General features: G+C 41.3%; 1 non-coding gene across 1 annotated transcript; it reads left to right on the top strand.

Moving 5' to 3' along the window:
* Positions 1-5,884: 5,884 nt before the first annotated feature.
* TRNAC-ACA (transfer RNA cysteine (anticodon ACA)) lies at positions 5,885-5,956 on the top strand. The gene has a single exon. It is a non-coding gene; the product is annotated as a tRNA-Cys (tRNA).
* Positions 5,957-11,170: the final 5,214 nt, after the last annotated feature.

Here is an 11,170-nt window from a genome sequence, read left to right as displayed (position 1 = left end):
AAACTAAAGATCATGGCATCTGGTTCCATCACTTCATGGCAAATAGAAGGGGGAAAAGTGGAAACAGTAACAGATTTGATCTTCTTGGGCTCTAAAATCACTGTGGACGGTGACTGCAGCCATGAAATTAAAAGACACTTGCTCCTTGGAAAGAAAGCTATGGCAAACATAGACAGCATATTAAAAAGCAGACACTACTTTGCCAACAAAGGTCCATGCAGTCAAAGCTATAGTTTTTCCAGTAGTCACATACAGATTTGAGAGTTGGACCATAAAGAAGGCTGAGCATCAAAGAACTGATGCTTTTAAACTGTGGTGCTGGAGAAGACTCTTGAGAGTCTCTTGGACTGCAAGGAGATCCAACCAGTCAATCCTAAAGGAAATCAATCCTGAATCTTCATCGGAAGGACTGATGCTGAAGCTCCAATACTTTGGCCACCTGATGCAAAGCACCAACTCATTGGAAAAGGCCCTGATGCTGGGAAAAATTGAAGGCAACAGGAGAAAGGAGTGGCAGGGGCTGATGAGATGGCTAGACAGCATTACCCATTCAACAGACATGGATGTGAGCAAACTCCTGGAAATAGTGGAGGATAGAGTAGACTGGACATGGGGTATCTCCTGACTTTGGACGTGGGGTTATCTCCTTGCAGCCACTGCTCCAGACCTTGGACGTAGGGTATCCCCTCTGCTGCGCAGCACTGGAGCAACGAGAAATACCCCACATCCAAAGTCAGGAGCAGCGCCTGCACTTTGCTGGACCTGCTGTGTAGAGATACCCCATGTCCAAGGTCAGAGAAATCCCAGTAGGCGCTAGAGCGGCTGTGAGGAGATGCCCCATATCCAAGGGCAAAGGAGAAGCCCCAGCAAGATGGTAGGAGGGGCAAATTTGCATTTAGAATCAAACCCCATTCCCGCCAGAGATGCTCAGAGGGCTCAAACAAACCTTGTGCACACCAGGACCCAGGGACCCCACAGAGACTAAGAAAGAACTGTGTTTGAGTGTCTCATGTGGAGGTACGGGTTGGCAGTGGTCTGCCACAAGGACAGGGGCTCTGGGTGTGGGTACGGCATAAGTCCTTTTGGAGGAGGTTGCCATTAACCCCACCATAGCACTGCCAGAACTTACATAGGACTGGGGCAAAGACTCTTGGAGGCCACAAACAGAACCTTGTGCACCAGGACCCAGGATAAAGGAACAGTGGAGACCCGACAGGAGACTTGCCTGTGGGTGTCCAGGAGTCTCCAGCAAAGGCGGGAGTCCGTGGTGGCCTGCTGCAGATTTGGAGGCACGGACTGTAACAGTACATACATGGGATCTTTTGAGGGAGGTCACCATTATCTTTATTACCTTTACCATAGTTTGGCCCCAAGTAAATACCAGGGAGGGAACACAGCTCCACCCATCAGCAGAAAATTGGATTAAAGATTTATTGAGCATAAGTTAAGTGAAGTGGCTCAGTCGTGTCCAATTCTTTGCAACCCCATGGACTGTAGCCTACCAGGCTCCTCTGTCCATGGGATTTTCCAGGCAATAGTACTGGAGTGGACTGCCATTTCCTTCTCCAGCAGATCTTCTTGACCCAGGGATCAAACCCGGGTCTCCCGCATTGTAGACAGAGGCTTTACAGTCTGAGCCACCCATGGCCCCACCCATAAGAACAAGACCCAGTATCCCCCCTCAGTCAGTCTATCTCATCAGGAAGCTTTCAGAAGCCTCTTATCCTTCTCCATCAGAGGGCAGACTGAAAGCCACAATCATGGAAATCTAACTAATCACATAGACCATGGCCTTGTCTAACTCAATGAAACTATGAGCCATGCCATCCACCCAAGACAGATGGGTCATGGTTGGAGAGTTCTGACAAAATGTGGTCCACTGTGAAAGGGAATGGCAAACCACTTCAGTACTCCTGCCTTAAGAACCCCATGAACAGTATGAAAAGGCAAAAAGGACACTGAAAGATGAACTCCCCAGGTTAGTAGGTGCCCAATATGTTACTGGAGATCAATGGAAAATAACTCCAGAAAGAATGAAGAGACAGAGCCAAACCAAAACCAACACACAGTTGTGGATGTGACTGGTGATAGAAGCAAGGTCGGATGCTGTAAAGAGCAATACAGCATAGGAACCTGGATTGTTAGGTCCATGAATCAAGGCAAGTTGGAAGTGGTCAAGAGTAAACATCGACATTCTAGGAATCAGCAAACTAAGATGGACTGGAATGGGTGAATTTAACTCAGATGACCATTATATCTACTACTGTGGGCAGGAATCCCTTAGAAGAAATGGAGTAGCCATCATAGTCAACAAAAGAGTCTGAAATGCAGTACTTGGATGCAATCTCAAAAATAACATAATGATCTCTGTTGGTTTCCAAGGCAAACCATTCAATATCACGGTGATCCAAGTCTATGCCCCAACCAGTAATGCTGGAGAAGCTGAAGTTGAAGAGTTCTATGAAGACCTACAAGACCTTCTAAAACTAACACCCAAAAAAGATGTCCTTTTCATTATAGGGGACAGGAGTGCAAAAGTAGGAAGTCAAGAAACACCTGGAGTAACAGGCAAATTTGGCCTTGGAGTACAGAATGAAACAGGGCAAAGGCTGATCGAGTTCTACCAAGAGAATACACTGGTCATAGCAAACACCCTCTTCCAACAACACAAGAGAAGACTCTACACATGGACATCACCAGATGGTCAACACCAAAATCAGATTGATTATATTCTTGCAGCCAAAGATGGAGAAGCTCTATACAGTCAGCAAAAACAAGACAGGGAGCTGACTATGGCTCAGATCATGAACTCCTTATTGCCAAATTCAGACTTAAGTTGAAGAAAGTAGGGAAAATCACTAGACCATTCAGGTATGACCTAAACGAAATCCCTAACGATTGTACAGTGGAAGTGAGAAATATATTTAAGGGACTAGATCTGATAGACAGTGCCTGAAGAACTATGGATGGAGGTTCGTAACACTGTACAGGAGAAAGGGATCAAGACCATCCCCAAGAAAAAGAAATGCAAAACCGCAAAATGACTAACTGAGGAGGCCTTACAAATAGCTGTGAAAAGAAAAGAAGCCAAAAGTAAAGGAGAAAAGGAAAGATACATCCATCTGAATGCAGAGTTCCAAAGAATAGCAAGGAGAGATAGAAAGCCTTCCTCAGTGATCAATGCAAAGAAATAGAGGAAAACAATAGAATGAGAAAGACTAGAGATCTCTTCAAGAAAATTAGAGATACCAAGGGAACATTTCATGCAAAGATGGGCTCGATAAAGGACAGAAATGGTATGGACCTAACAGAAGCAAAAGATGTTAAGAAGAGGTGGCAAGAATACACAGAAGAACTGTACAAAAAAAGATCTTAATGACCCAGATAATCACGATGGTCTGATCACTAACCTAGAACCAGACATCCTGGAATGTGAAGTCAAATGGGCCTTAGGAAGCATCACTATGAACAAAGTTAGTGGAGGTGATGGAATTCCAGTGGAGCTATTTCAAATCCTAAAGGATGATGCTGTGAAAGTGCTGCATGCAATATGCCAGCAAATTTGGAAAACTCAGCAGTAGCCACAGGACTGGAAAAGGTCAGTTTTCATTCCAATCCCAAAGAAAGGCAAGGCCAAAGAATGTTCAGACTACTGCACAATTGCACTCATCTCACACGCTAGCAAAGGAATGCTCAAAATTCTCCAAGCCAGGCTTTAACAGTACGTGAACCATGAACTTCCAGATGTTCAAGCTGGTTTTAGAAAAGGCAGAGGAACCAGAGATCAAACTGCCAACATCTGATGGACCACTGGAAAAGCAAGAGAGTTCCAGAAAAACATCTATTTCTGCTTTATTGACTATGCCAAAGCCTTTGACTGTGTGGATCACAAGAAACTGTGGAAAATTCTGAAAGAGATGGGAATACCAGACCACCTGACTCGCCTCTTGAGAAATCTATATGCAGGTTAGGAAGCAACAGTTAGAACTGGACATGGAACAACAGACTATTTCCAAATAGGAAAAGGAGTACGTCAAGGCTGTATATTGTCACTCTGCTTATTTAACTTATATACAGAGTACATCATGAGAAACGCTGGGCTGGATGAAATACAAGCTGGAATCAAGATTGCTGGGAGAAATATCAATAACCTCAGATATGCAGATGATACCACCCTTATGGAAGAAAGTAGAGAAGAACTAAAGAGCCTCTTGATGAAAGTGAACGAGGACAGTGAAAAAGTTGGCTTAAAGCTCAACATTCAGAAAACAAAGATGATGGCATCCAGTTCCCATCACTTCATGGCAAATAGATGGAGAAACAGTGGAAACATTGACTGACTTTATTTGGGGGGGGCTCCAAAATCACTGCAGATGGTGACTGCAGCCATGAAATTAAAAGACACTTGCTCCTTGGAAGAAAAGTTATGACCAACCTAGACAACATATTAAAAAGCAGAGACATTACTTTGCCAACAAAAGTCCATCTAGTTAAGGCTATGGTTTTTCCAGTAGTCACGTACAGATGTGAGAGTTGGACTATAAAGAAAGCTGAGTGCCGAAGAATTGATGCTTTTGAACTATGGTGTTGGAGAAGACTCCTGAGAGTCCCTTGTACTGCAAGGAGATCCAACCAGTTCATCCTAAAGGAAATCAGTCCTGAACATTCATTGGAAGAACTGATGCTGAAGCTGAAACTCCGATACAAAAGACCCTGATGCTGGGAAAGATTGAAGGCGAGACGAGAAGGGGACGATAGAGGATGAGATGGTTGGATGGCATCACCGACTCAATGGACATGAGTTTGAGTCATCTCTGGGAGTTGGTAATGGACGGAAGGCCTGGCGTGCTGCAGTCCATGGTGTTGCAAAGAGTTGGACACGACTGAGCCTCTGAACTGAACTGAGAGTAGGCTGGCTTATTGCAGTCCACAGGGTCACAAAATTGGACACAACTTAGTAACTGAACAACAACTCCAATTTGTCTGCCCTTCCCTTTCCATTTCTAGCAGAACCTCTAAAACCCTCCTCTACATAGTCACTAAGTCAAATGTAGGAATCCCATTCCGCTAACCAGGGAGTGTTTGGGGAACAAGCACATAAGGCAATTCTAACCAATGAAATGAGAGGTGAAATATGCTAAGAGGCTTATAGAAAAAGATTTTTCACTTTTAATGAGAAACACAGTGACTAAGCTTCCTTTAAAAAATTACTAATTTCAGATCTGAGGGAGAGAATATATAAAGTAAGTCTGGGAAATCTTGTTTAGTTGGAAAGCAAAAGAGTTTTCAAAGATGAATGGAGCCCTATCAAAAGGATACACAATAGCCATTAGGAAGAATCTCTCCCAGATCAAAATTGGGACAATTTGAAAATCAAAAGAATAAGGATTATAATTGACTGAAAACTTTTGAATATATAAAAATCCTCAAAATAAATGTTTAAAAGAAAGTGAAAACAAACTCAATTGTCACCATTACACCAAAACCTTACTTTGAAAATTGGTAATTAAAAGTTAAGAGTCAACAATTTATCTTGCCTTTTTAGTACTTTAGGGTAACCTAATAAAAAGTCCTGATTGATTCCCTTTTTTTCATAAGACTTTCAGTTAATAAATACCATTGTGTAAAACACTAATCAAATAATTGAGTCAGGCAACTATCTTCAGTGGAAGCTAAAGCCATCAGGTCATAAAAGAAAGTTAAAGGGAAACTGAATAGTTACATTCAGTGCCAAACTACCAAATCCAAATTATTTACTATTTTGCAAGGAAAAGTGTTGCTATACAATATTGTTTCACAATGGAGAAATCACACTGAAATCCCCTTATTTTACCATCATTAAGAATGGGACAATCAGATATTACATGACTCAATATGACGGGCTTCCCTGGTGGCTCAGAGGGTAAAGCGTCTGCCTACAATGCAGGAGACCCAGGTTCGACCCCTGGGTTGGGAAGATCCCCTGGAGAAGGAAATGGCAACCCACTCCAGTACTCTTGCCTGGAAAATCCCATGGACAGAGAAGCCTGGTGGGCTACAGTCCATGGAGTCGCAAAGAGTTGGACACGACTGAGTGACATCACTTTTTTTCACTTAATATGACACAGTAAGTACACAACATCGCCTATGAAGTATTCCTTTAAATGCTTAATTCAAATCTATACAATTCTTTAAATCTAAAATCCAGTTTACAGAAAATATGGAGGACAGAAAAGTACCTGAAAGAAACAACCAAAGTGAATCTGAGTCATTCTACAGGACCAGAGACTGGGCTCTTCAACATTTCAATTTTACAGGAAAAACAGGTGGGAATAACGTTCTAGGATCAAGATTAAAAGAGATTTAGGCAATATAACAATAATACGTAATGACTGATCCTTGACTGGATTTTGGTTTGAACAAACCAGCCATAAATGACAGTTTGGGAGAAATTGTGAAATCTGAATATAGACTGGAATATCAGATGCTACTAAGGAATAATTATTACATTTTAGGTAAAACAATAATACAGTGATTCATTAGGGGAAAATCTTTTTTCAGGGATGTAGTCTCAAGACATTTCATGATGGGAATAATTTAAAATTATTCATCATAAAAAAGATGAAACAAATATGTCAGAATATCACTGTTTGTATCAGTGTCATAGATATGGATAATTTTTATAGTATGCTCTCTACTTTTGTGAGCAATTAAACTTCAAACAGTCCCCCCAAAAAAGTCATGAAGTGTGTCTCTTCTACTGGGTATCATTGGGTCTGCATATGATCCCAGGCATTGGGGCACCTGTCTTCAATGGCATCAGGAGAGCAAGCCTGAAGTGAAAGTTGGAATGCTGAGGATGGAAGAACAGGACAGAAAACCTGCTTCCCTGATGACACTGCTGAACCAATGATTTATCCAACCCTGAGCACTTACTGAGCTTCTTCAAATGGGAGCTAATACAATTTTCTTATTATTTACCAGTTTGAATTGGATTCAGTTACACATAGCCAAAAATATTCCAACTAATAACAGTTATTGAAAATCAATGTCTGAGTGCCCTCTGCCCATTCCCGTGAATGCTCTTCCTAAAGATCCTCACATGGCTCCCTCCCACACTTCCTTCAGGTCTCTGCTGAAACGTCACTTCTTCAGCAAACCCTAGCTGGACCACTGTGTACAAAACAGCAATCTCTCTTTGTTCAGATTAAACTGAAAAACTGACGCTCCTCAGCGAGTTGAAGACTAATCCTAGGATCCATGTTGACTCCACCAATGTGGAAACACCTTAAAACATCCAGAAAAAAATAGTATCATCCTTTGAATTTTCATAACTTTTTTAAGTTATCCATTCCTTTTATCACTTACTCTGTTTTATCCTGTATTATGGGTATTTGTGGACACATCTTATCCCTCCCAATAAATTCCTATACCACTGTGCTGAAGCCAGTACGTACCAGCTCTTGAGCACCATGCATGCATCTCTAACTCCACTTTCACTAATGTCATATTGGTAGCCTGAAATGGATTACAATGAATGTATTTACACCATGGAAATCAGAAAATGCTACAATTCAGGGCTCCCCACTCCACAGCTGTTACACATTTACCAGCATACCATGTTCCATATCTTATCCATTTTTATGTTCCTCAGATTACAAATGAGTGTCTTTCTTTTATTAATTCAGCAAATATTTATTAACAGCCAACTATGTTATTCTGGAATAGGTAATGACAACCCTCTCCAGTATGCTTGCCTGAGCAATCTCATGGACAGAGGAGCCTGGAGGGGCTACCGTCCATGGGGTCACAGAGAGTTGGACATGACTGAGCACACACACATGCACACAAGTGTGTGGACACATGGAGACATGGAGAGCTGTGCAAATGGTCCCAGCTGTAGGGAATGCAAAAATGACTAAAACAGACGAAGTCTCTTCCCTTTAGAGCTTATATTCTAAGGTGGGAAATAGTCAAAAAACAAATAAAGCAAATAAATATATATAATGTGTAAAAAGCAGGATATAAAAGCAGGGTAAGCCAATAGAGGGAAATCAAGGTTAGGTGAAGGGCAAATGTATTTCCAGTAGAGTATAATCAAGCTAGGCTTCTCTGAGACTGTGGCATCTGAACAGACCTGAAGGAAATGAGAGTGAGCCATGCAAGCATCTGCAGAAAGAGCATTCAAAGAAGAGGGAACAGTAAGTGCACAGAACCTGAGCTCAAACCCTTCCAATATGCTAAGTGGCTGCAAGGAAGCCAAAGTACCTAGAACAAAGAGGAAAGGTAGAAAAGAAGGTCATAGAGGTAGCTTGACCAGATCATGTCAGCCTTGGTAGGAACTTCAGATTTCATTTTAAGTGTGCTACAAAGCCAATGAAGAGACTGGACTGAGAAAGTGGCATAATGTTTTGTTTTAAAGGGATGATTCTGGATGCCAGACTTTAGGAGAATAAGAGAAGCAGCAAGGAGACTCGTTAAGAGCTACTGAAGTAATCTAGATGACATTTGGACAAAGAGGACAAGCAAACTTAGTTTGAACATGACACAATCGGGTCATTTACAAGAAGGTGCTATCCACAAAACAGACCTAGAGGAGCTCTTGTAAGAGCTGTAGGCAGATGTGGAGGCGTAGAGATTCTAGGACTCCTGGCTGAGTCCTGGAGCAATGAGGGACAGAGCCTCCTCTTCCACAGACCCCTCCAAGCATGCAGTCCTGCCCCTACTTGGGAAAGGATATAAGCACATATGCACAGGCACACAAGGAGAGTTTCCATGTGCCTCTCCCCTTCCCTGCCTTCACTCCTGAGCCATGTCTTGGGTCACCTAAGACATCTGGACCAACCACTTCAGACTGAGCAATAATGTGCTAATATAAAATTTTCCTTTGGAAGTTGCTAGGAGAGTAGCGGAGAAGGCAATGGCACCCCACTCCAGTACTCTTCCCTGGAAAATCCCATGGACGGAGGAGCCATGGGGTTGCTACAAGTCCATTGGATTGCTACAAGTTGAACACGACTGAGTGACTTCACTTTCACTTTTCACTTTCATGCATTGGAGAAGGAAATGGCAACCCACTCCAGTGTTCTTGCCTGGAGAATCCCAGGGACAGGGAAGCCTGGTGGGGTCGCACAGAGTTGGACACAACTGAAGCGACTTAGCAGCAGCAGCAGCAGCAACTGAGGTGGGAAAGGTCGGGTGAATACTGTTTAGATAGGTAAATCAAGAGTTCACTTTTGAACATGTCACTTAGAAAATTCTATTATACAATCAAATGTCAATATTGAATAGATGATTAAATATATGGGTCTAGATTTCAGAGGGTAGGTCAGACCTAGAGAGATATTTGAAAACCAACTAAGTATAGTAACGCCACAGGTTAAAGAGAATAAGTACTCTAAATAAACACTTTTTGAGTGAACAAACAACAGCTCTAATAGGATTTGTGCACATATAACCCTAAGGAGATTTTGGCTCTAGATAATAATATTCAGTTTTCAGTAACTTAAGTATTAATTGTACAGGAGTCACAAATAAACAAAAACAATGTGCTTACCTTTGAGGTGCTTATGATAGAATTGAGGAAACAGAAGGAACATCCACACCAATTTTACAAAATTTTTAAAAATCAATAAAGGCATTCTGTAGTGAAAAACAGAACTATAAACTGACACATAATCAACTCTATTTGAGAATTTCAGAATTCAGAGCCTCTGTATAGAGAGATTCTGCATGATGTTTCAGCATTTCAATTCCCTTTCACACAGTAGTTCTTTAGCTTGCCTGCATATTGGAATCACCTGGAGAACTTTTAAAATAACTTAAATCCCATCCCAGAGATTCTGATTTAATTGGTCCTGGCTGTGGCCTGGACATCAGGATTGTAAAAACCTTCCAGGTGATTCTGACGTGCAGCCAGGGTTGAAAAACACTGCTGAAATCTAAAAGGCTTTTGGTCAAAGATGCCGGGCATGGTAACAAGAATTTCTTGATATACGTATCAACATATCTGAGGGAGAAATCCAAACATGTTTGACCAAATGCATTAATAAGGCTGTCATTAAACAGACAGGAAAAATATAAAAAGTCAAACTGTAAAGAGTTCAGTCGATCATATATGTAATCAATCTTTAAACATAAAAAATGAAGACTAATAGAATTGTTTGGTATCTCAAAAATGACTGAGATTCAGTTTATCCAAGACTTTTCTGTTATTTCAATAGCTGTAAAAAAAATTGTAACTAACAACAATAGGAACATAAAGAAATCAAAACGTTATGGGGGGAATATCTAATAGCCAGTGGGAGTTCAACGTATGTCTCAGTGAACCCAAAGCCAGTGCTCTGTGATTACCTAGAGGGATGGGATGGGGAGGGAGGAGGGAGGGAGGTTCAACAGAGAGGAGACATATGTATATCTAATGCTGATTTATGTTGATGTATGGCTTCCCTGATAGCTCAGTTGGTAAAGAATCCACCTGCAATGCAGAAGACCCCGGTTCAATTCCTGTACCAGGAGGATCTGCTGGAGAAGAGATAGGCTACCCACTCCTATATTCTTGGGCTTCCCTGGTGGCTCAGCTGGTAAAGGATCTGACCGCAATGCGGGAGACCTGGGTTCAGTCCCTGGGTTAGGAAGATCCCCTGGAGAAGGGAAAGGCTACCCACTCTACCCACTCCAGTCCATGGGTTGCAAAGAGTCAGACACGACTGAGCAAGTTTCACTTTCACTTCACTTTCATGGCAAAAACCACCACAATATTGTAAAGTAATTATTCTCTAATTTTAAAAAATAAAATATTTTTCAAAGTTTTAAAAAAAGGTTATAGGGAGAGTCTACTAATTCTAAGCAATGAGATGAAAGTTGACCTAAATTTTAGAATATTTTTAAAGATAGTTATAGATCTTTCTCAAAATACAATAGATAGAATCACTAATAAATTCTTGCTTAATGAAGACACCAGGAAACTTGCTTTTAATAAATAGTGGAGAATTATAATTAATTAGTATATAATCTGTTGACTTTAAAAGTGCCAGAAAACATTTAGAAAGTTTATTCTTGAACAAGACTTGCTTGGTAAAGCAGTTTATATAAAGTGCCATTTCAAATCAGTGGGAGGGAGAAGCTATCTTTTTGATAAATTGTACTAGGATAGCTAACTAAACATAAAGCAAAACATATTAGGTTGAAT

The sequence above is a fragment of the Budorcas taxicolor genome, chromosome X (assembly GCF_023091745.1).
Source record: "Budorcas taxicolor isolate Tak-1 chromosome X, Takin1.1, whole genome shotgun sequence".
NCBI lineage: Eukaryota > Metazoa > Chordata > Mammalia > Artiodactyla > Bovidae > Budorcas > Budorcas taxicolor.
The sequence above is the reverse complement of the archived record's forward strand: the minus strand, read 5'-3'. Positions and strand labels throughout refer to the sequence as shown.